General features: G+C 40.6%; 1 protein-coding gene across 3 annotated transcripts in view; it reads right to left on the reverse strand.

Annotated features, from left to right (window-relative positions):
* The window catches only part of LOC121550311 (EGF-like repeat and discoidin I-like domain-containing protein 3), a 301,126-nt gene that overhangs the window by 14,620 nt on the left and 263,828 nt on the right, over positions 1-22,678 (reverse strand). The gene's annotated exons all lie outside the window — the stretch shown is intronic.

Below are 22,678 nucleotides of genomic sequence, written 5' to 3' on the forward strand. Positions count from 1 at the left end.
CCACAACCTCTCCTCAGCATAACAGAAATCGGCGGCCACAGCATCTTCTGAGACCCAGGCAACACCATTTGGGTACACTTTTTATACGCTCTCATTTGTAGCCTGCACTTTACAGCATGGGATTTGGCAGTAAACACATAGCTGTTAGGTCCATTGACTTTTAAGGTTAAATTATGCTTCATTATTTAGAGCTAACACGACAGTGCAGGTTTATCACTAGTGTGTTAAACCTGGACTAACACGAAATAACAAAAGAGTACAGAATGCACCGTTACTTTCTGCTTCACTATTACCAAGCCCATGCAGGATTCAATGCAATGAAGTCAATGGATTGTCAGGGTTAGCTTCCCTATATTTATTCGGTGTTAATTATGCTCAATGAATAATGTATTGGAATTCATAATGCAGAAAATCACAAATAATTTGAATCTAAAGTGGAAGAACCTGAGAGCAGTGCATGATAAGATGGGTTTCCGTGGAGCATAAAACTGTGCATTTAGGGAGATCAAGCGAGATATCTGAGCAGAATTACTGAATTATGGGCGTTTTCGGTTCATCTTTTATAATTGAGCATGAATCAGCATAGCTTTGAATCAGAGGAGAAAAACAAACCAATGTGTGCATGTGGAATCCCTAATCATCCCAGGCTGCATCCCACAGAGGAACTAGGGTGAAAAACATGAAATGTGCATTCTGTCAAAGATAACATCATTTGAATCTCTTTCACATGCCAACAAAAAGGTCACTTCAATTCATGGCTTAAGGATCAAAGGCTTCATTCACATCTCATGAATATATATTCATGACTGGCATCAGGCAAGGTTTTACACACATGGCAACCATGACATAGTTTGAAACCATAACCACAAATGATCCAGAAGTCTGCTCTTGATTTGGCTCAATGTCAATAACACTATGACCGTACAGTAACTGTCTTACTAGATCCATGCACACCAATCCCCTGTATATAAGAGAGAGAGAGAGAGAGAGAGAGAGAGAGAGAGAGAGAGAGAGAGAGAGAGAGAGAGAGAGAGAGAGAGAGAGAGAGAGAGAGAGAGAGAGAGAGAGAGAGAGAGAGAGAGAGAGAGAGAGAGAGAGAGAGAGAGATTTCTTGAGCTGCATTTACAATACACAGGAGCCCATATATCATCCTGATTTGTCTGTTCTGAGTGCACTATTTACCAGGGTTGGGGTCAATTCTGAATTTCCGAATTTTATTAAATTCAACCAATGAATTTGAATTGGCCACACACCACAGGAAGCAGAATTTGAATTGAAGGAAGGATAATTTAATTAAAAGCAATTCAACTGATACATGAAAAGGATCTGCCACTTATTAATGCAAAGATTATACATACCATTTCAAATATTAGTTTGATTATAACTCAGATTGTCATGAGATGTTAGATTGCTCCCTTTGATATTGCAGTGTTTGATCTGCAGTTAAACATTAAGGGAATTATAAATTATTACAGACAACCCACAACATTTTCTTATAATATTTATTAGTGTATTGGTAACCATACAAAATGTCTAAATAAACCTGTGTATAGTGATGTGTAGAATAAATAAGCCATTTGAATTTCATGCAATTAAAATCTACAAATTCAATTCCCTGTGGGGTGTGGCAAATTCTAATCCAAAAATGTAATTGGAATTAAAGAGCAATTTACAACTCAATTAAGAATTGAACCCAAGCCTGCTATACAGAATGTGATACATGTGGGCCAAAACTCAAAGGCTTCTCGCTCTCTCTTATGTTCTCAAGACTCTCGCCTGACTCTATCTAATGTTACTGTACATCATCCCAGACATTATATTATTATGCATTGCAACACATTACAACATATCACAATGCATTACATGCACAAACACAGCACACAAACATGCCTCACTATGGCGCGTGGTGCACATGAGCCCACATCTCCACAACAACTGTCATGAAGCCCAGAGATTGCTCCCGAGCCGGTCTTCAGTCCTATTCAACTGTCTCTGACAGACTTTCCCCAGGGATTCATAGAGGTTTTCACTGTAGACATCTGTTTGGAGGAGCAGGCAGGTCAGGCCTGGGTCCCTGACTTATAGGGAGCCAAAGCCATGTCTTGCTGTTAATCTTTCTGTGCTCTTATAGAACAAGAGTTACATGATATGGAGTAAGCAGCCAGCTCTTGGGGTTCTGAAAACAACATAAAAAGGGTTGGCTCTCTGAGGCAGTATGTTAGTTGAACAACTATGGTCCTAATTTAAAGTCTTGGTACAAGGGCACTTTACCTTGATGTCATGTAGGCAATTATACACATTGGCTTACATCGTTTTCTATGAAAAACAGAGATACCTCCTTCAAAACCAGAACTGTACAGATGCTTCACCCCTTTGTTTAATGGAGTGTTCATGTCTGTTTTGGGGGGATCAGTATGTTCCTATGGTACATATAAATGGGGGTATAAATAACCTCTCTTTTATAATTACAATAATGGCAAACAGCCTTATGCATGAAGGGACTCTAAAGGAATGGGAGGCTGTGGCTGCTTCAGGGTGAAGGAGTGACAAATTGCATTGTGAGCCTCGATTACCCTCCAAGCAGAGCACATCGTAGAGGTAATCTCATTCTGGCCAACCAGTCGAGTCTGCAACCAAAACAAAGGCACGCTTGAAGGGGAAGCTGTATTTGCGGTCATAGGTAGCAGTCAAAAGTGCCCCAAAGTGAATTAAAGGAAGAGATAAGCTTGTTAGAGCCAGGCATCCCCCCAAAATCCACCTCCCAACACAATTAACCCTGACACACCAGGGGCTTTGTAGTCTTTGCGGCAACCTCTGGATCCTCGTGACGGAGAGCCACAAAAAAAACATCCCAGCATTACTTTCTTTCTCTTGCTCCTTCTCCATGGGTGAGTGGAAGTCGATACAAGCTACACCTCTCAGTCTCACCCCCCCTCCTCCCTCACCCCATCCCCTGTCCTCCTCCATCACCGTCTGTTTCCCACAACAGTGGAAAACATTCACAAAATGTGGCATAATTAATGAATCCCTCACCCCAGCCCCTGCATGCCGCTTCAAGGCGACACATGCATGTGTTTCTCACAGACAAAGAGGGAAATAGAATATAAAGAGAAAAGAGGAGAGAGAAACCCCCTCATCTACTCATTGAGATGAGAGTTGGCGTGTAACGCCCATGTCCACATTTGAAGTGGTGGTGTTGTCAGAGGGATGAAAAGAGTGTGAGGCTGCTGAATAGGAATACAATTAGCCCCTCTACTACTCCACACTGTATACATCCATAGCACCCAGCTAGCAGCTAGCTCCAGCTGTGCTAATTTAATTGTCTGTGTTGAAGACTCATTTAATCTACACTGCTCATATAACCAATTTCTAGCCTGCGGGAAGTGTGTGTGTGTGTGTGAGTGTGTGTGTGTGTGTGTGTGTGTGTGAGAGAGCCAGGGTAGTGTACTGTAAGTACAGCTCAAACAGGCAATAGGACTCGACAGGATGATATCACGGCCCATCAACCCCACGATGGGGCCGCCATCATTAAAGCTTAAAGCAGAGGTGTGAGAAGGAATAGGTCAATTCCCATGGTTTTCCCTAACTTGGCATCTGTGCTCAGAAAACTGGATATAAATGTATCTTATTGTATCTTAGCAGTGGGCCCTGTATTTGAATACAACATCACATTATCGAGACATGCAAGCACAATTATGAAGGGAGAAAAAATAAATCCAATATGTCAACTGTTTGAGGCGCTACAGATCCAGACCCAGACCCTCGAATCACACAGAAGAGACTCCAAGCAGGTTCTAGAATACCACCTCAATGGATTTAACAGGTCAAACCACATGCTCTGGGAAAGCCTTTTGAAGAGGTTGTCGTGTCGAGCCTTAAGCATGTTGATCGGATAATCACAGTCTTGACTCTAACTCCAGGCAGCACTCAGGCCGGCCCAACTGGGTGACACCACATGGGAATATAAGAGTGAAACACCTAACACACACGCACATGCATGCACACACACACATACACACACAATCCCAACTCCTTTCATGACTACCGTTTCCACTTGAGGTGGCGGGATGTCAAATCACATAAGGCGTCTGCTGAGTACTGACATTGCAAAAGGTGGGTTCTGTCCAGTAAGAAGTGTGGACACCTCCGTTGCCTTGGGGCCTAACTCCCATCGGAGATACGGTCACGAACTAAAGTCTCTGTACTGGCTGTATCGGCATGAGCCCCTGCCGGGATGTGCTAAGTGCCAGACACGGAAACACAGAAACTCCTGCTCGCTCTGATATCGACCAGTGTGAATTGCTTTTAAATGTGCCACGTCGCCTTGCCCTCCTAGAGCAAAGGTCCAATGACAGTTGCAGTTGTGGCGTGTACTGAATCCACTTTAGGAAAAAAATTACGTCAAGTGTTGAGTGGAAAAACGTGTCTATGTTTAGAAAATTGTGAAGAAATATTGTTGACAGCTTCACCTGCTGGTAAGACTGGTCCAAAGTGAGCTAATAAAAAAGTGTGCATCTTCAAACCAGAGTGGTAGTCTTTAGCATTACAGTAACAGTGAATCCATCCCTCTTGCGTCATCATCCCCTTCATTTGAGGACGACAACTGATTAAATATTTTATGAATCAAATCTTTTTTGTGTGTGTTAAAAATAGTTAAATAAAATACCTATCACATTACACATTTTGACAGAATGCATTTGAAAGTTCACACACACACAGTAAAACTTTTGTAAAACTTAATACAATTATTTTAATTGATAGGAGTGGAAAGAAAGGTGCATGTGCATTGATAAGCACATCAAAGACGGCATTAACGATACGTAATAAAAGAAAGACGGCACGTCTAACATGCCATAGCCTGCTGAATTTGCAAGATAGCTTTTATTTTATGTTGATTTCGGCTAAAATGACAATTTGGCACTGACTCGCCCATGGATTGATGGTTCAGCATTTTCTCAATGAATAGTTTGACTAGCCATGTGTGACATGCATGCACCGTTACAAGCCTGCTTGACTTAGCGGCAGCTGCATGATCAATATCCACCTTCGTAGTATGAATGACGCCTGAGCTGGAATGTGAAGCTGACTGAAGCTGACTAGCTTTATAAAATCCTGAGTAGATCTAGCTTCCATCGTAGTATACCCCTCTAGTGCTGCCAATTAGGGTGATTGTCAGTCAGTGTCCAAGCTGGCAAGCCATGAGACTGCTGGGCTGGTTTGCAGGCCATGAGGCCTTTCGTAGTTTTTTTAGGTTTTAGTTTTGACATGCGTTTGGTATTTTTCCTTTTTGTACATATTTCATGTTTCTTCACCATCTGAACAAATAATAATCCGCTTGGACTGGCCATCCAAGAGGTCAAGTGGAAGCGGGACCAGAACTCGTAAATTGCTGTCTCCTGGGCGGTCAACCAACACAGTCCTCAAACGCTGATTTCTCACATAAAGTTGAAGTCGGAAGTTTACATACACCTTAGCCATATACATTTAAACTCAGTTTTTCACAATTCCTGACATTTAATCCTAGTAAAAATTCCCTGTTTTAGGTCAGTTAGGATCACCACTTTATTTTAAGAATGTGAAATTTCAGAATAATATTAGAGAGAATGATTTATTCCAGTTTTTATTTTTTTCATCACATTCTCAGTGGGTCAGAAGTTTCAATGCACTCAATTAGTATTTGGTAGCATTGCCTTTAAATTGATTAACTTAGCCCATTCCTCCTGACAGAGCTGGTGTAACTGAGTAAGGTTTGTAGGCCTCCTTGCTCGCACACGCTTTTTCAGTTCTGCCCACAGATTTTCTATAGGATTGAGGTCAGGGCTTTGTGATGGCCACTCCAATACCTTGACTTTGTTGTCCTTAAGCCATTTTGCCACAACTTTGGAAGTATGCTTGGGGTCATTGTCCATTTGGAAGACCCATTTGCGACCAAGCTTTAACTTCCTGACTGATGTCTTGAGATTTTGCTTCAATATATCCACATCATTTTCCTTCCTCATGATTCCATCTATTTTGTGAAGTGCACCAGTCCCTCCTGCAGCAAAGCACCCCACAGCATGATGCTGCCACCCCCGTGCTTCACGGTTGGGATGGTGTTCTTCGGCTTGCAAGTCACCCCCTTTTTCCTCCAAACATAACGACGGTCATTATGGCCAAAGAGTTATATATATATTTTTTTTTAAACAGTAGTCTGGCTTTTTTATGGCGGTTTTGGAGTAGTGGCTTCTTCTTTGCTGAGCGGCCTTTCAAGTTATGTTGATATAGGACTTGTTTTACAGTGGATATAGACATTTTTGTACCGGTTTCCTCCAGCATCTTCACAAGGTCCTTTGCGGTTGTTCTGGGATTGATTTGCATGGTGTTTATATTTGCATACTATTGTTTGTACAGATGAACGTGGTACCTTCAGACGTTTGGAAATTGCTCCCAAGGATGAACCAGACTTGTGGAGGTCTACAATTATTTTTCTGAGGTCTTGGCTGATTTCTTTTGAATCTCCCATGATGTCAAGCAAAGAGGCACTGAGTTTGAAGGTAGGTCTTGAAATACATCCACAGGTACACTTCCAATTGACTTAAATTATGTTAATTTGCCTATCAGAAGCTTCTAAAGTCATGACATCATTTTCTGGAATTTCCCAAGCTGTTTAAAGGCACAGTCAATTTAGTGTATTTAAACTTCTGACCCACTGGAATTGTGATACAGTGAATTGTAAGTGAACTAATCTGTCTGTAAACAACTGTTGAAAAAATTACTTGTGTCATGCACAAAGTTGATGTCCTAACCGACTTGCCAAAACTATAGTTTGTTAACAAGAAATTTGTGGAGTGCTAAACTTAGCACCTCCATGCTAAAACATAGAGGTGTGAAACTGTTGAGTGCCTGTGAGGAGAGACTACTGTAAGAGTGAAAACTGCTCTCTGAATTTGACATTGCACACACAGTTGAAAAAACTTCACAGCTTTTCATTTAGTGGGAGCCTTTTTTCCCCATACATAATTTAAACCAGCAGGCCCAAGTGAACTGCATAAGAAGAAGACTTAAGCATAAAATTCACCTGGGTGCCAAAAAGACAGAGATTATATATTATATATTACAAAGAGATTATAAAAACACAATTAAGGTGGACGATCAATTTCCCCCAAAAAAGCTTAGTCAAATCCAGTTAATAGAAAACGTTACATCTCGTAACATTAAACATCCTTCTGGATTACAAATTCCATACTATGTATCTAGCGATGGGGTGGAAATAGGTTCTGCTTGTCTGGTTAACTCAAATGGTGGAAGAAAACGGGCAGAGAATCAACCAGGCTGACAGATCATTTAAAAGTTATGACAGCATGGAGGGCCTCCATTGGCTCAGTGTGTCGTGTCCGATATCTGTTGGAGAGGAGAGAGGGACTCTGATCTACGTGTGACAATCCATGGGGTGCATCCCAATAATACCTCCTTTCTCCTGAAGTATGCACTCGTTCACTCTTCACCTTAAATTTAAAAGCATTGGATTGGTGCAGGAATGGGTTAAAATGAAGTTGACCTATATCGATCATTTCCTTTCAAATCCATGAAGGGAAGTGAACAAGTGCACACTTCGGGAGAAAAGAGAGATTATTGGGACATAGGCATGGTCTTACCAGAGCAGAGAGGACGCTGGGAATTACATCCACTGTGATTCCCATGAACAGCATTCACGTTGGATTTGGCGAGTGACAGGGTTAACACTTTCAGATCAGGTGCATAGTTTGTCTGTGTTCTGTTTTCTTCTAGTATACTTGGTGATGTTAAAAATACCTGCATTCCCTGCAGTCTCAGCAGCAGCACTTTCTCATGATGTTTATAAAAGCAGTCATTCCACATTTTCTCACATCTTTTAAATTGGCAGGTAGCCGAGTGGTCACCAAAAGGTTGCTGGACCCAAGTTAAACAATGCTACCAAATACTAATTGAGTGTATGTAAACTTCTGACCCACTGGGAATGTGATGAAATAAATAAAAGCTGAAATAAATAATTCACTCTACTATTATTCTGACATTTCACATTTTTAAAATAAAGTGGTGATCCTAACTGACCTAAAACAGGGAATCTTTACTAGGATTAAATGTCAGGAATTGTGAAAAACTGAGTTTAAATGTATTTCGCTAAGGTGTATATAAACTTCCCACTTCAACTGTATATATTAGTACCAGTCAAAAGTTTGGGGACACCTACTCATTCATTTATTTGTACTATTTTCTACATTGTAGAAAAATAGTAAAGACTTCAGAACTATGAAATAACACATATGGAATCATGTCGTAACCAAAAAATATATTTTATATTTGAGATTCTTCAAATAGCCACCCTTTGCCTAGTTGACAGCTTTTTACACTCTTGGCATTCTCTCAACCAGCTTCACCTAGAATGCTTTTTCAACAGTCTTGAAGGAGTTCCCACATATGCTGAGCACTTGTTGGCTGCTTTTCCTTCAATCTGCCGTCCGACTCATCCCAAACCATCTCAATTGGGTTGAGGTCGGGGGATTTTGGAGGCCAGGTCATCTGATGCAGCACTTCATCACTCTCCTTCTTGGTCAAATAGTCCTTACACAGCCTGGAGGTTTGTTGGGTCATTGTCCTGTTAAAAAACCAAATGATAGTCCCACTAAGCCCAAAGCAGATGGTATGGCGTGTCGATGCAGAACGCTTTGGTAGCCATGCTGGTTAAGTTTGCCTTGAATTCTAAATAAATCATAGACAGTGTCACCAGCAACGCACCCCCACCACATTACACCTCCTCCTCCAAGCTTTATGGTGGGAACTACACATGCGGAGGTCATCCGTTCACCCACACCGCGTCTCACAAAGACACGGCGGTTGGAACCAAAAATCTCCAATTTGGACTCCAGACCAAAGGACACATTTCCACCTGTCTAATGTCCATTGCTCGTGTTTCTTGGCCCAAGCAGGTCTCTTCTTATTATTGGTGTCCTTTAGTAGTGGCTTCTTTGCAGGAATTTGACCATGAAGGCTTGATTCACACGGTCCCCTCTGAACAGTTGATGTTGAGATGTGTCTGTGACTTGAACACTGAAGCGAGTGTTGGGCTGCAATTTCTGAGGCTGGTAACTGAGGCTTGGTAAAAACTCAACTCGTCGTGTTTGGAGGACAAAGAATGCTGAGTTGCATCCAAAGAACACCATACCTACTGTGAAGCATGGGGGTGGAAACATCATGCTTTGGGGCTGTTTTTCTGCAAAGGGACCAGGACGACTGATCCGTGTAAAGGAAAGAATGAATGGGGCCATGTATCGTGAGATTTTGAGTGAAAACCTCCTTCCATCAGCAAGGGCATTGAAGATGAAACGTGGCTGGGTATTTCAGCAACGAAGGAGTGGCTTCGTACGAAGCATTTCAAGGTCCTGGAGTGGCCTAGCCAGTCTCCAGATCTCAACCCCATAGAAAATCTTTGGAGGGAGTTGAAAGTCCGTGTTGCCCAGCGACAGCCCCAAAACATCACTGCTCTAGAGGAGATCTGCATGGAGGAATGGGCCAAAATACCAGCAACAGTGTGTGAAAACCTTGTGAAGACTTACAGAAAACGTTTGACCTGTGTCATTGCCAACAAAGGGTATATAACAAAGTATTGAGAAACTTTTGTTATTGACCAAATACTTATTTTCCACCATAATTTGCAAATAAATTCATTAAAAATCCTACAATGTGATTTTCTGGATTTTTTTTTCTCATTTTGTCTGTCATAGTTGACGTGTACCTATGATGAAAATTACAGGCCTCTCATCTTTTTAAGTGGGAGAACTTGCACAATTGGTGGCTGACTAAATACTTTTTTCCCCCACTGTATATGTGTATATACAGTGTGTGTATATATATATAGCAAGCCTGCACACACACACACACACACACACACACACACACACACACATGCACCATTGGCATGTATTCTTGGTTGCCAAGGGAAGCCAGGCTTCCCCCCAAAGTTTACCAAGAAAAAATCCCACATAAAATAATGTATCTTTCATCTCTCTGTGTTTCATAATTGTCCTTCAATTCGCAAGAGGCTGAATGTTTCTCACCGGAGAAAGTATCAGAGCGAGCGAAACAGCACCCCTCTTTCTCTGTATGTGTAACTCATCTGAGGCTGTTTGGTCAAAAAGAGTGATATTGTTGCCGCCCGTAGCATTGAATGAAAGGGAAGCCAGTGAGCATTTGGCATCCCTTGATAAAACATAAAAAATAATAATAATAATAGCCAATCAGCATTGAGCTAAACTGAGTGAAAAATAGAAGTGTCAAGGGAAGCCAGTTTGGATTTGGCTTCACACCAATCACATTACGCAAAACGTCATTTACAAAAAAAAAAATGAATTGTTGCATCTCGTTGTGTCGTTGTCATGCTGTGGCTGGCTAGCTAGCTAGTAAGCTAAAATCTTCCCTTTCCTAAATTAGCCATGGATGGAGATAGGGATTTGGATTTCTGGTTTTACTTAATTTTCCGTCCTGGCCAATGATTATAATGGCGATTCTGATCCAACCATAAATTCATACATTGTGAAGAGGATGTCATAGGCATTTCTCTACAAGTAGGGTGAGTCTACATGCTTTTTCTACTTGCACACACACGCACACAGAAATCAGTTCCATGGACAGCTACATCAGATTTAGCTGACGTTGATTGGAATAAATAGTTTTGGGTATATTTTAGTTGTCACTTTATTAGACTAAGCATAGGTGTGGCTCAGCTGGTAGAGCATGGCACTTTCAACGCCGGGGTTGTGGGTTCGATTTCCGGGACCAGTACGAATGATAATGTCTGTACTCACTACTGTAAGTCACTTTGTATGAGTGTGTCTGCTAAATGACTAAAATGTGATTTGATGATGTTGAAGCTGGAATAGTGGAGGCTGCTCCTGTTTTCTTTTCCACTTGCTGTAACTCTCTGTGGTTCTAAATTAATGGTTGTTAATTAGTCTGAAAGTGTCGGAAACATTAACTTGCTTGACCATATTGTAGGCCATGTAACTGTTTGCTACATGCAATATGCTTTGTGGATTTCACCGGACAGATGTTGCTCTCCGGTTTTGTGATAAAAAGGTGTGGTTGAATTGATTCTGCCACTGTGTCTTCTTATTGTCTCCGTCTTAGGCCTATATATATATATATATATATATATCACGGTGGCAAGGCATATGAACTAACAGTTTATAGAGCAAACAATGCAATTACCACCACACATAGTTTTCCTGGCTTGGCTTCCCTAGTGATTTTACCCATGCACCGCTACTTGCATGCATACATGCACCCATGCACACACAAATGGCATCTGTGAGATGATTACCTAATTATGAAAAAGGTCTGTTCACAAACACAAACTGTGAACACCACTCATATGTCCTATTAGTCAATAATCTGTTTTCTTTCGGGTTGCTCTCTTGCTTACAATGGCCCAAATTAATCATAGTACCTGTGTCATCATATATGTGACTGACAAGGTGCTCCATCTACTTATGTAGGTTCAATAAGAATCTCTGATAAAAATAAATTAAAAATAAAGCAATGTGATGAGCACATAGATACAGTCTTTATTGGAGTGGGAGTTTGGTTTAGACATGTTGAAACAGCCAGATACACATGCAGAACACATCAGACCCAATCTGGGCAGCACTGATTTGAGTCGAGGCTCCTTCAATCTCTACATTCCTCCATATCCCTCAGATTAAGGCTAGCTCTGCTGGAAACTCATGAATCAATAATTCAGAGATTAAACAAAGATTCAAGCACCCAGTATCAGCGAAGAGAGAAAAGAGACAGTGGGATGTGGCCGACATGTGCTAGAAGATGAGATAGAAGAGGTGTAGCATTATCCAGGTTCAAAGGAGGGCTGTTTATTTAAAGATGTAATGGGGACACTACAAAGCACACAATTGAAACAGGGAGGCAGATGGAGCTAGTGTCCCCACAGTAATTTCATTTGGAGGTTAATTGAATTAGCATGGTAGCTGTGGGGAAATTGAATAAAATAGAGCAAAGTAATTGCCATATCGGACTGGATTAAAATGAGGCTCTGCCGATAATGCTTTAGGTATTCATGGGGCCTCATTTATCAACATTGCGTAGAAACTATTCTAAAATACTACTTACGAACAACATTTTGAATGTTCGTACCCATAGAAAAGGTGTGATTTGTCAAACAATCCTATGAGCGTCATACGCACACCGGTAGGAGATAATCATTGATAAATACCAATTGTTCTCAGCCAAGGGTGCTAATGCACGACCTTGGCTATTTGCATTTTGAAATACCCCTATTTAACCATATATGGTCAAAATATTTAAAGCCTGTGGGGAATATACAACACCGTACCATGAAATACAACGGCATAACCAAAAAAAAAGCAAAGAAATCAAAACTTTACAAGACTGAAATAGAGCTGCTAGTGTAAAAAAAAGTGTCAAAAAAGGTTTTATTTGGCAGGCTCAGTTGTGGCTTGACCAGTAAAAATGTAAACATAGCTACAAAGACAGGACCATTAGGACAATTCAAGTTGCTTTAGCAATGGCAAATACCCTTCAAATGAGTAGGCAGCACTCACCAATAAGCCATCCATCCTCAACAGCTCCCTCCTGTAGGCGTATAGGCCGACATTGCTGTTCTGCAGAATGAACGAGTCATGTGTTCCACCTGCCCACATGCCACCACATTCAGCGGCGTCTTTTGTGCATCACATAACCTATCACCTGCACATTAAGAGTGGAAGCCTTTTCTGTTCATATAGATTAACTTGTTTTGGGATGGTGCATTTATAGAGATGTGGGTGCAAACATATGCACATGCATGCACACACACATTTCATTTTTGCCACCTTCATCAAATATCACAGCTGTGGCTAAATGGTTGTGTGCTTCTCTCCGATTTGCATTGGGAACCACCTGGAGCCTGTCTCTGTAACACTCTGTTTCTTCAATTAGTTCAGCAAGGCAACTTGGCCGCAGGTGCTGTTCCTATTGATCCCCTTATGCGTGTGTAGTAATAAGACAAACAATAACACACACACACACACACACACACTGTGCCATGCTGAGTCAGTAAAGAGAATGATTGCCCTGGACACTGAATTAAAGAAAACACGTGCTGTGTATAACGTCTATAACACCTGTCTATGACTGGTCTGCCCTGTTCCTTTTATTCTGCAATAGCAAGCTACAATGAATCCATCTACCTAGTGAGGGTCATATAAACTATTAATTACGCATGCTTCAGATTAGTATTTCCTTTACTTATTTTTCTCCCTATGGATGTCTTTTTTTTGTTTTTTTGTTGGTAGATCAGCTTAATATTGCAGATAGATTGTAACTTCCATCAATGTAATTGTCTGCATCACTTCCATGGATCAGTCTTTGCAGCACTCCCGCCCTCTTTGGGGGGTAAAGATGTCCTTGAACGCCACTAGATGGGATCCTTCTTAGCTGCTCTGGCATGGTGATATGCCATCATTGCACTGACTTTATTGGGTTTCAATATGTCCATAGTCCTGTAGCTGTAGCCCCCACTCTTAATGACATCAACAATGTTAGCTACATATAGACGTATGAGATACCAAACCAGTCTCAGGGATGGCTAACTTTGGAGATCTCTTCAATCTCCACTGAGTTGGGTAGATCTGCTTTTAGTTTTTTCTCACCTTACAAATGGAATAGGCTCCAATGCACTTTAAAATGGGAGGAATTGGTGCCTCTAGGGCATTTCAGACGTCTTTTAAGGGACCTTTTTACTAAAGAATGTGCCTGTTTTTTATGATTGTGTTTTGCTTTTCATGTATTGTTGTGTATAATAACGTGTATTTTATTGTGTATATGGATGTGTAGTTTAATGTTTATTGTATTTTGATGTGTATTGTTGTGCTAAACAGGGCTCATCTGGAAAAGAGAACTTGGTCTCAGCATTGACTCCCTGTCAAAATAAAGGTTAAATAAAAAAACGAAATGCCGGGCAGCATCGCAAATAAAGAATGCATTTAAAGTGATTTCGAATTTTGAATGCTCATGGTTCCTGAGTCTGTGGGGACGAAACGCCATCATTAATACTTTGGACTAGATCAATAGGGAAGGCTGGTGATAGCAATAGTAAGGCTGCAGGGGACTCTGCTGACTGCCTTAGAATACATGACCAGATGCCTTCAGTGGTCCCATGGTGGGCTCATCCTGAAGGACACTGAGGACAGATCACCCTTCAACGTTCCCAATGACTTGTTGCATTCCAGTTTTTCCCCATGTATGTCATAATCAAAACCCCAGTGTCTCTTTCTCCCAGATAATCAAAATCCCTCTTAAATCCTTTCATAGCAGATTGCCTTTTTCCTCTCAGAGCTTTTCACTCCTTAGGAGAGAGACATGCTTCCTCTCTGAGCTGTGTACTGCATAAACACTACAGTGTCAACAGGGAAAACACTTGTGAGTGCCAACGGGGAGGCAATAGAACAGTTATCCAGTTTAGATAGAAACAAACATCCAGCTAATTCTATTGACATTGAGACATTGAGTTTGTTGTCAGAGCAGTATTGCACCAATTTTATTAGGGAAGCAGTGCCTTGCAGAAGCTGAGTAATCATAAAACCCCTTTTTGATTACCGCAAATTCACGCGAAGAGGAACGGAGCGGGAATCGATCTAGCATTACTTCTAATTAATGTCCTCTTCTTCACAAGCCTACCTTGGTGTTTGTCAGTGTCCCTGACGTGTTAGGGACCATTGCAGCAGATTAATTATCAGGATCATGCATTTAAAAAGAGCTAGCCTACTGTAAACACTATCTGCAAAAGTTTAGGTTCAATTCAGAATATTCTAGACTAGAGGAAGCAGAATACTAGGAAGTAGACTTGAATTGTATGAAATTCCAAAGGATATGACAGCCTAGCTTTAATGTTGGCTAGTGTTCCTTCTAACATCTCACTTTCATGTGTGAAATACATGCCACGCCATGTATTTTTCCCCCATTAGCCACTCAGCTCACTTTTACTTGAATGAGTTCCAAAAACACTGTTGCCCTTAAGAGTCAAAGTCACCGTAATCTTCCGCAATTTTGGTAATTAACAGAAAATACATGGCAATCTAGTGTAATTCTGGAAACGTATACTCGAATAACTTTTTAAAAATTTATTAATATATAGTAAAACATTAACAAATACATATTGACCTAGTAAAATAGATAAGTGTGTAAAAAGAAAAAAATGATATTTCATGCTGAAATCCTCATAATAAAGACCAAGGGTATTCACTAAGTTGGTTTATATTTAGGATAACGGTTTACATCTTATTTAATTATTTCATATATTTTACATGTGATAAGGGCACAGAGAGGGCCAGAGATAATTACAGAAACCTGTGATAATCTGAAGTACCCAAAAGGGGCCACTAGATGTGAAGAATTACATAAAATCCTTGGAAGTTACCAAAATTCTGGTAGTTTACTGGTGAACTTAAAAAGTTTACAGTAATATACCCTCCCTTTACAACCCTAGTTTGGATACAACGTGCTTCTTTCCTGTCATTAACATGTTTTCATATTATAAATAGCCTGCAGCTTCCAAACTCAACTCATCTGCATAAAATAATCTCATTCAATTTACATCATCTGCAAAAGTTGAATACTTTCCCGAAAATATAACATTTTTCCTTCCCGAGAAATTTGCAAGCCCCTACCGGATATTCCTGTAAGAACCGGAAATGCCATTTAAAAGCATATAATACCAGAAAAATATAAAACATATCATTATAGCACTGTAAATGTATAAATATACAAAGGAAATGGGTTCTTGTTGTATTTGCTGCAATTTAAATCAACTCAAGGTTCTCTTAAAGTCACCACACTATTTCATTGATGTAGCCTAGCTTTAATATAGGCCTATGAAGCACTATTGGCACACTGGTAAAATGCATTTCGATTGAGCCTACCTTTGACTGGAAGATGTCAGCCAGCTTGTTAAGTCCTTTTCTCTCCCCTTGCATCTGGCTGTCAGGGGAATTTGGAAACCTTGTCATGGCTTTTACTTAAATGATAACCCGCTTTTTGTGGCATATCTGATACTGCGCTAAATACACAGATAAGCAAAAGCGGGAGAGTCGGAACCATGGATAGCGCCGCGGTTGATAAATTCCCCCCCTTAATCTGACTAGTCAGGCCCGTGCTCTTGCATGCAACTCTGTAGGAAGATAAAAAAAAAAGAAAAACGCTTTTCGGTAAGAAGAAGCATTTGCTCCATTCCCTGCCTCGGTGTAAATTAGCCTACAAACGCTGCACTGTTCATTCACAATTGATATTGTCACCCATCTGACTATTGTCAATATAATATTGTCTTTAGGCTACATCTATTATAATGTGTGTGAAATTAGTTTCAATATAGTTTAGGTGCAGTTAGTGCCGTAGTTTATATTTTGGAGCCTCTGCCAGCGCCACACAGCTAAAGTTAGGAGATTTGTGAATGTGAGATGGCGATTGCCCAACTGCGTCGAGAGGTTGCGTGTAGCCTATACGTATTAGTCATCAATATATTTAAAGAAGTCATGCAAGTAAATTATGTTTTCTATAGGGGACTTTATGTTGAGTAATAGGCTGCTAGCGTTGTGATGACTGGTCTAATGTATAAATGATGCCAGATAGTTGGTATGTTCATTTCCTGCAGCTATTCGTACGTGCATATTTTGTATTTTTACTGCAAAGAAATTGTATATTATTGGTCCCGGTTCTCATCTCTCCGAAAATGGGAAGGAGTTTGGTTGGGAAATCTCAGTATCCTGGTCACCGGTATTCAACCCTATTACGTGCATTACATATTGTGAGCCAAGCATTACATTGCAACTTGACTTAGTCCTTCTAACCCCACCATTCACTCTACAGTTGTCTTCCTTCAGTCTATTTAAAGGAAACGTTTACCCCAAATCCAGAAACTCCGTAGTGATGCAATACATTAAAACTAGTTCAGTAGAGTTTGCCCTCTCCCCCTCTCTCTCTCTCTGTGTAGTGCTGTACTGAAACAGCTGCAAAAAAGGGTAACGTGACTTGTGATGTTGCTGGATCCAGGGGGGGTGAGGCTGGTGGGAAAGTTGATCAATTATAAATCGCAGGTAAAGTTAGTTACGCAAAGTGGAAAAAGAGATGGCAACAAGAGCAAGCTGGTGTTCGGTCCCTAGCTGCACTTCACACAATAAATCAAGGGAAGAAGCAAAAAATGTCACTGTTTTCCGATACAATATACGGAGAGAGGCCGAAGATGGTTAGTAGCAATTTGAAATACACTGAACAAAAATCTAAACGCAACATGCAACAATTTGAAATATTCTACTGAGTTACAGTTCATATAAGGAAATGTCAATTGTTCGTCACAGATACCTTAAAAAAAAAAAAAAAAAGTAGGGGCGTGCATCAGAAAAGCAGTCCGTATCTGGTGTGACCGCCATTTGCCTCATGCAGCGCAACACATCTCCGTCGCATAGAGTTGATCAGGCTGTTGATTGTAGCCTGTGGAATGTTATCCCACTCCTCTTCAATGGCTGTGCGAAGTTGCTGGATATTGGCAGGAACTGGAACATGCTGTCGTACACGTCGATCCAGAGCATCCCAAACGTGCTCAATGGGTGACATGTCTGGTGAGTATGCAGGCCATGGGACATTTTCAGCTTCCAGGAATTGTGTACAGATCCTTGCGACATGGGGCCGAGCATTATCATGCTGAAACATGAGGTGATGACGGCAGATGAATGACACGACAATGGGCCTCAGGATCTCGTCACGGTATCTCTGTGCGTTCAAATTGCCATCAATAAAATGCCATTGTGTTCGTTGTCCGTAGCTTATGCCTGCCCACACCATAACTCCACCGCCACCATGGGGCACTCTGGTCACAACGTTGACATCAGCAAACCGCTCGCCCACACAACTGCCATCTGCCCGGTACAGTTGAAACTGGGATTCATCCGTGAAGAGCACACTTCTCCAGCATGCCAGTGGCCATTGAAGGTGAGCATTTGCCCATTGACGACACAGAACTGCAGTCAGGTCAAGACCCTGGTGAGGACGACGAACACACCGATGAGCTTCCCTGAGACTGTTTCTGACAGTTTGTGCAGAAACTCTTCGGTTGTGCAAACCCACAGTTTCATCAGCTGTCCGGGTGGCTGGTCTCAGACGATCCCGCAGTAGAAGAAGTGGGATGTGGAGGTCTTGGGCTGGCAGGGTTACACGAGGTCAGTGGTTGTGAGGCCGGTTGGACATACTGCCAAATTCTCTAAAACGACGTTGGATGCAGCTTATGGTAGAGAAATTAACATTCAATTCTCTGGCAACAGCTCTGGTGGACATTCCTGCTGTCAGCATGCCAATTGCACGATCCCTCAAATCTTGAGACATCTGTGGCATTGTGTTGTGTGACAAATCTGCACATTCTAGAGTGGCCTTTTATTGTCCCCAGCACAAGGTGCAACTGGGTAATGCTCATCCTGTTTAATCAACTTCTTGATATGCCACACCTATCAGGTGGATGGATTATCTTGGCAAAGAAGAAATGCTCACTAACAGGGTTGTAAATAAATGTGTGCTAAACATTTTAGAGAAATAAGCTTTTTGTGCGTATGGAACATTTCTGGGATCTTTTATTTCAGCTCATGAAACATGGGACCAACACTTAACATGTTGGGTTTATATTTTTGTTCAGTGTAGTTAAGACGATGTAAATACTCAAGCAGGCAACCTTGCATCACTGCTTGTGTGTAGCAAGCACTTCAGCGACGATGCATATGAACGAGATATGCAATCTGAAATCATGGGGACAGAAACCCGAAGGATACTAAAAGATACAGCTGTTGCTATTGTATTTTCATGGACCGGAGCTGGCGCAGTGCCAAAATACAAAGCCTGATTCTTGACGTTCAAGGTGTTTTTATAGCGTTATCTACATATCATGTAGACATATACTGTAGGTGCTATACAGGTTAGCATATGTAAGCTATGAGCTATGTATTTATGATGTCGGGGGGGATAGCCATTGTGTCACCTTATGTAGCAGAATAGAATATCCCAAAATCAATGTGATAAATAAACATAGGCTATATTAGTGTTTTGGGATAACGGTCCCGGTCATAGAGGTTTATGATAAGCAATCATTCAATAAAGTAACATTTAGCCTTTGGTGTAAAGTACTACAGTAGAAATACTTTAAAGTACTACGTTTTTGGGGGTATCTGTACTTTACTATTTATATTTTTGACTTTTACTCCACTACATTCCTAAAGAAAATAATGCACTTTTTACTCCATACATTTTCTCTGACACCCGAAAGTACTGATTACATTTTGAATGCTTAGCAGGACAGGAAAATGGTTCAATTCACGCACTTATCAAGAGAACATCCATAGTCATCCCTACTGTATTTGATCTGGCGGACTCACTAAACACAACTGCTTCATTTGTAAATTATGTTTGAGTATTGCTGTGTGCCCTTGGCTATCTGTAAATAAAAACAATTTAAAAGAATTTGTGCCGTCTGGTTTGCTTAATATAAGGAATGTTAAAATGATGTATTCTTTTACTTTTGATACTTAAGTATATTTAAAACCATATACTTTCACTCAAGTAGTATTTTACTGGGTGACTTTCACTTTTACTCGAGCCATTTTCTATTAAGGCATCTTTTTTTTTTTTTTTTTAGGGGGTAGATCAGCTTTAATATTTCAGATATATTGTAACTTCCATCAATGTAATTGTCTGCATCACTTCCAATCCCCCATATGTTATTTTTCCCCTCGCAAATACATACATACATACATACATACATACATACATACATACATACATACATACATACATACATACATACATACATACATACATACATACATACATACATACGAAGTCGGAAGATTACATACACCTTAACCAAATACATTTAAACTCAGTTTTTCACAATTCCTGACATTTAATCCTAGTAAAGATTATCTGTCTTAGGTCAGTTGGGATCACCACTATTTTAAGAATGTGAAATGTCAGAATAATAGTAGAGATAATTATTTATTTCAGCTTTTAATTCTTTCATCACATTCCCAGTGGGTCAGAAGTTTACATACACTCAATTAGTATTTGGTAGCATTGCCTTTAAATTGTTTAACTTGGGTCAAATGTTTTGAGTAGCCTTCCACAAGCTTCCCACAATAGGTTGGGTGAATTTTGAGGTCAGGGCTTTGTGGTGGCCACTCCAATACCTTGACTTTGTTGTCCTTAAGCCATTTTGCCACAACTTTGGAAGTATGCTTGGGGTCATTGTCCATTTGGAAGACCCATTTGCGACCAAGCTTTAACTTCCAGACTGATGTCTTGAGATGTTGCTTCAATATATCCAAATAATTTTCCTCCCTCATGATGCCATCTATTTTGTTAAGTGCACCAGTCCCTCCTGCAGCAAAGCACCCCCACAGCATGATGCTGCCACCCCCGTGCTTCACGGTTGGGATGGTGTTCTTCGGCTTGCACGTCACCCCATTTTTCCTCCAAACACAACGATGGTCATTATGGCCAAACAGTTCTAATTTTGTTTCATCAGACCAGAGAACATTTCTCCAAAAAGTAAGATCTTTGTCCCCATGTGCAGTTGCAAACCATAGTCTGGCTTTTTTATGGCGGATTTGGAGTAGTGGCTTCTTCCTTGCTGAGCGGCCATTCAGGTTATGACGATATAGGGACTAGTTTTACTGTGGATATAGATACTTTTGTACCTATTTCCTCCAGCATCTTCACAAGGTCCATTGCTGCTGTTCTGGGATTTATTTGCACTTTTCGCACCAAAGTACATTCATCTCTAGGAGACAGAGCGCGTCTTCCTGAACGGTATAACGGCTGCGTGGTCCCATGGTGTTTATACTCGCGTACTATTGTTTGTACAGATGACCGTGGTACCTTCAGGTGTTTGGAAATTGCTCTCAAGGATGAACCAGACTTGTGGAGGTCTACAATGTTTTTACTGAGGTCTTGGATGACTTCTTTTGATTTTCCCATGATGTCAAGCAAAGAGGCACTGAATTTGAAGGTAGGCCATGAAATACATCCACAGCTACACCTCCAATTGACTCAAATTATGTCAATTAGCCTATCAGAAGCTTCTAAACCATGATATCATTTTTCAAGCTGTTTAAAGGCACAGTGAACGTAGTGTATGTAAACTTCTGACCCACTGTAATTGTGATACAGTGTATTATAAGTGAAATAATCTATCTGTAACCAATTGTTGGAAAAATTACTTGTGTCATGCACAAAGTAGATGTCCTAACCGACTTGCCAAAACTATAGTTTGTTAACAAGAAATTCGTGGAGTGGTGGAAAAACAAGTTTTAATGACTCCAACCTAAGTGCATGTAAACTTCCGACTTCAACTGTATATACACACACACACATAAACATACATCCATACACACACACACACACACACACATATCCTTTTTTAAATTATATTGCCCTTCATTACTTTCCCACCCCACCACCCTTTCCCTAATTGGAGTAAACTAGTGAACAACAACGCTTAGGCCTCTTCTTCCAGCCCATACATACTATATACATTTTATGGACACAGTCAAATTCTACAATAATTATATTTGGTTTGTTTTTACTCCTGAACTTCCTCTGATGATTTTCATGATGTCCATCTGGTTTGCTTCTATATGCCATATTTTTCTAACTGTGCTCTTTCACAAAAGCTCTCAACCTATAACCTATATATTAGTATGGACACAGTATGCTTTACATTAGTTATCTTGTTGTTATTAGTTGTTGTTATTAGTCCCATCCTTCAGCTCCATTCAACACCTCCCATCTATCTCTTAACACCATCCATATTGGATTTCGATTTGCCATATATTTTTCAACTGTACTGTGATGTTTTTCCAAAAGTTCTGAACCTTTCTATTCTCATTGTTTCTACAGATCGTAAATTGAATATATACATTTGTGCTAAAAGTATTATTATATTATTGATCGATTGACTATGACTTTTCAGATTACCCAGTAGTGCTATCTGCAGGGTTAGCTCCAGGTAAATATTGCAACAAGCTACAAATGGACAGTATCAAAACAAATGATCTAATGATTCTGTCTCTTCGCAGCAAAATCTGCCGAGCTGGGAAGATTGTATCCCCCATATAAATAACTTTCTATTGGTAGCAATAATTTTATATAATAATTTAAATAGAACAATTCTAAGTTTGTCTGTCATTTCTGGAGGATTAAATTGAAATTGCAACCAGCTTTCTATGGCTTGATTTAGAAATAGTGATATTTGGGAGATTATTTCCTTTTCAAATAGAGACAAAAATAGAGCTTTTTGGTGTAAACTCCACACGCCGTGTTTGGAGGAAGAAGAAGGATGAGCACAACCCCAAGAACAGCATCCCAACCGTGAAGCATGGAGGTGGAAACTTTTCTGCAAAGGATGCTTTTCTGTAAAGGGGACAGGACGACTGCACCGTATTGAGGGGAGGATGGATGGGGCCATGTATCGCAAGATCTTGGCCAACAACCTCCTTCCCTCAGTAAGAGCATTGAAGATGGGTCGTGGCTGGGTCTTCCAGCATGACAACGACCCGAAACACACAGCCAGGGCAACTAAGGAGTGGCTCCGTAAGATGCATCTCAAGGTCCTGGAGTG

The sequence above is a fragment of the Coregonus clupeaformis genome, chromosome 18, assembly GCF_020615455.1.
Source record: "Coregonus clupeaformis isolate EN_2021a chromosome 18, ASM2061545v1, whole genome shotgun sequence".
Lineage (NCBI taxonomy): Eukaryota > Metazoa > Chordata > Actinopteri > Salmoniformes > Salmonidae > Coregonus > Coregonus clupeaformis.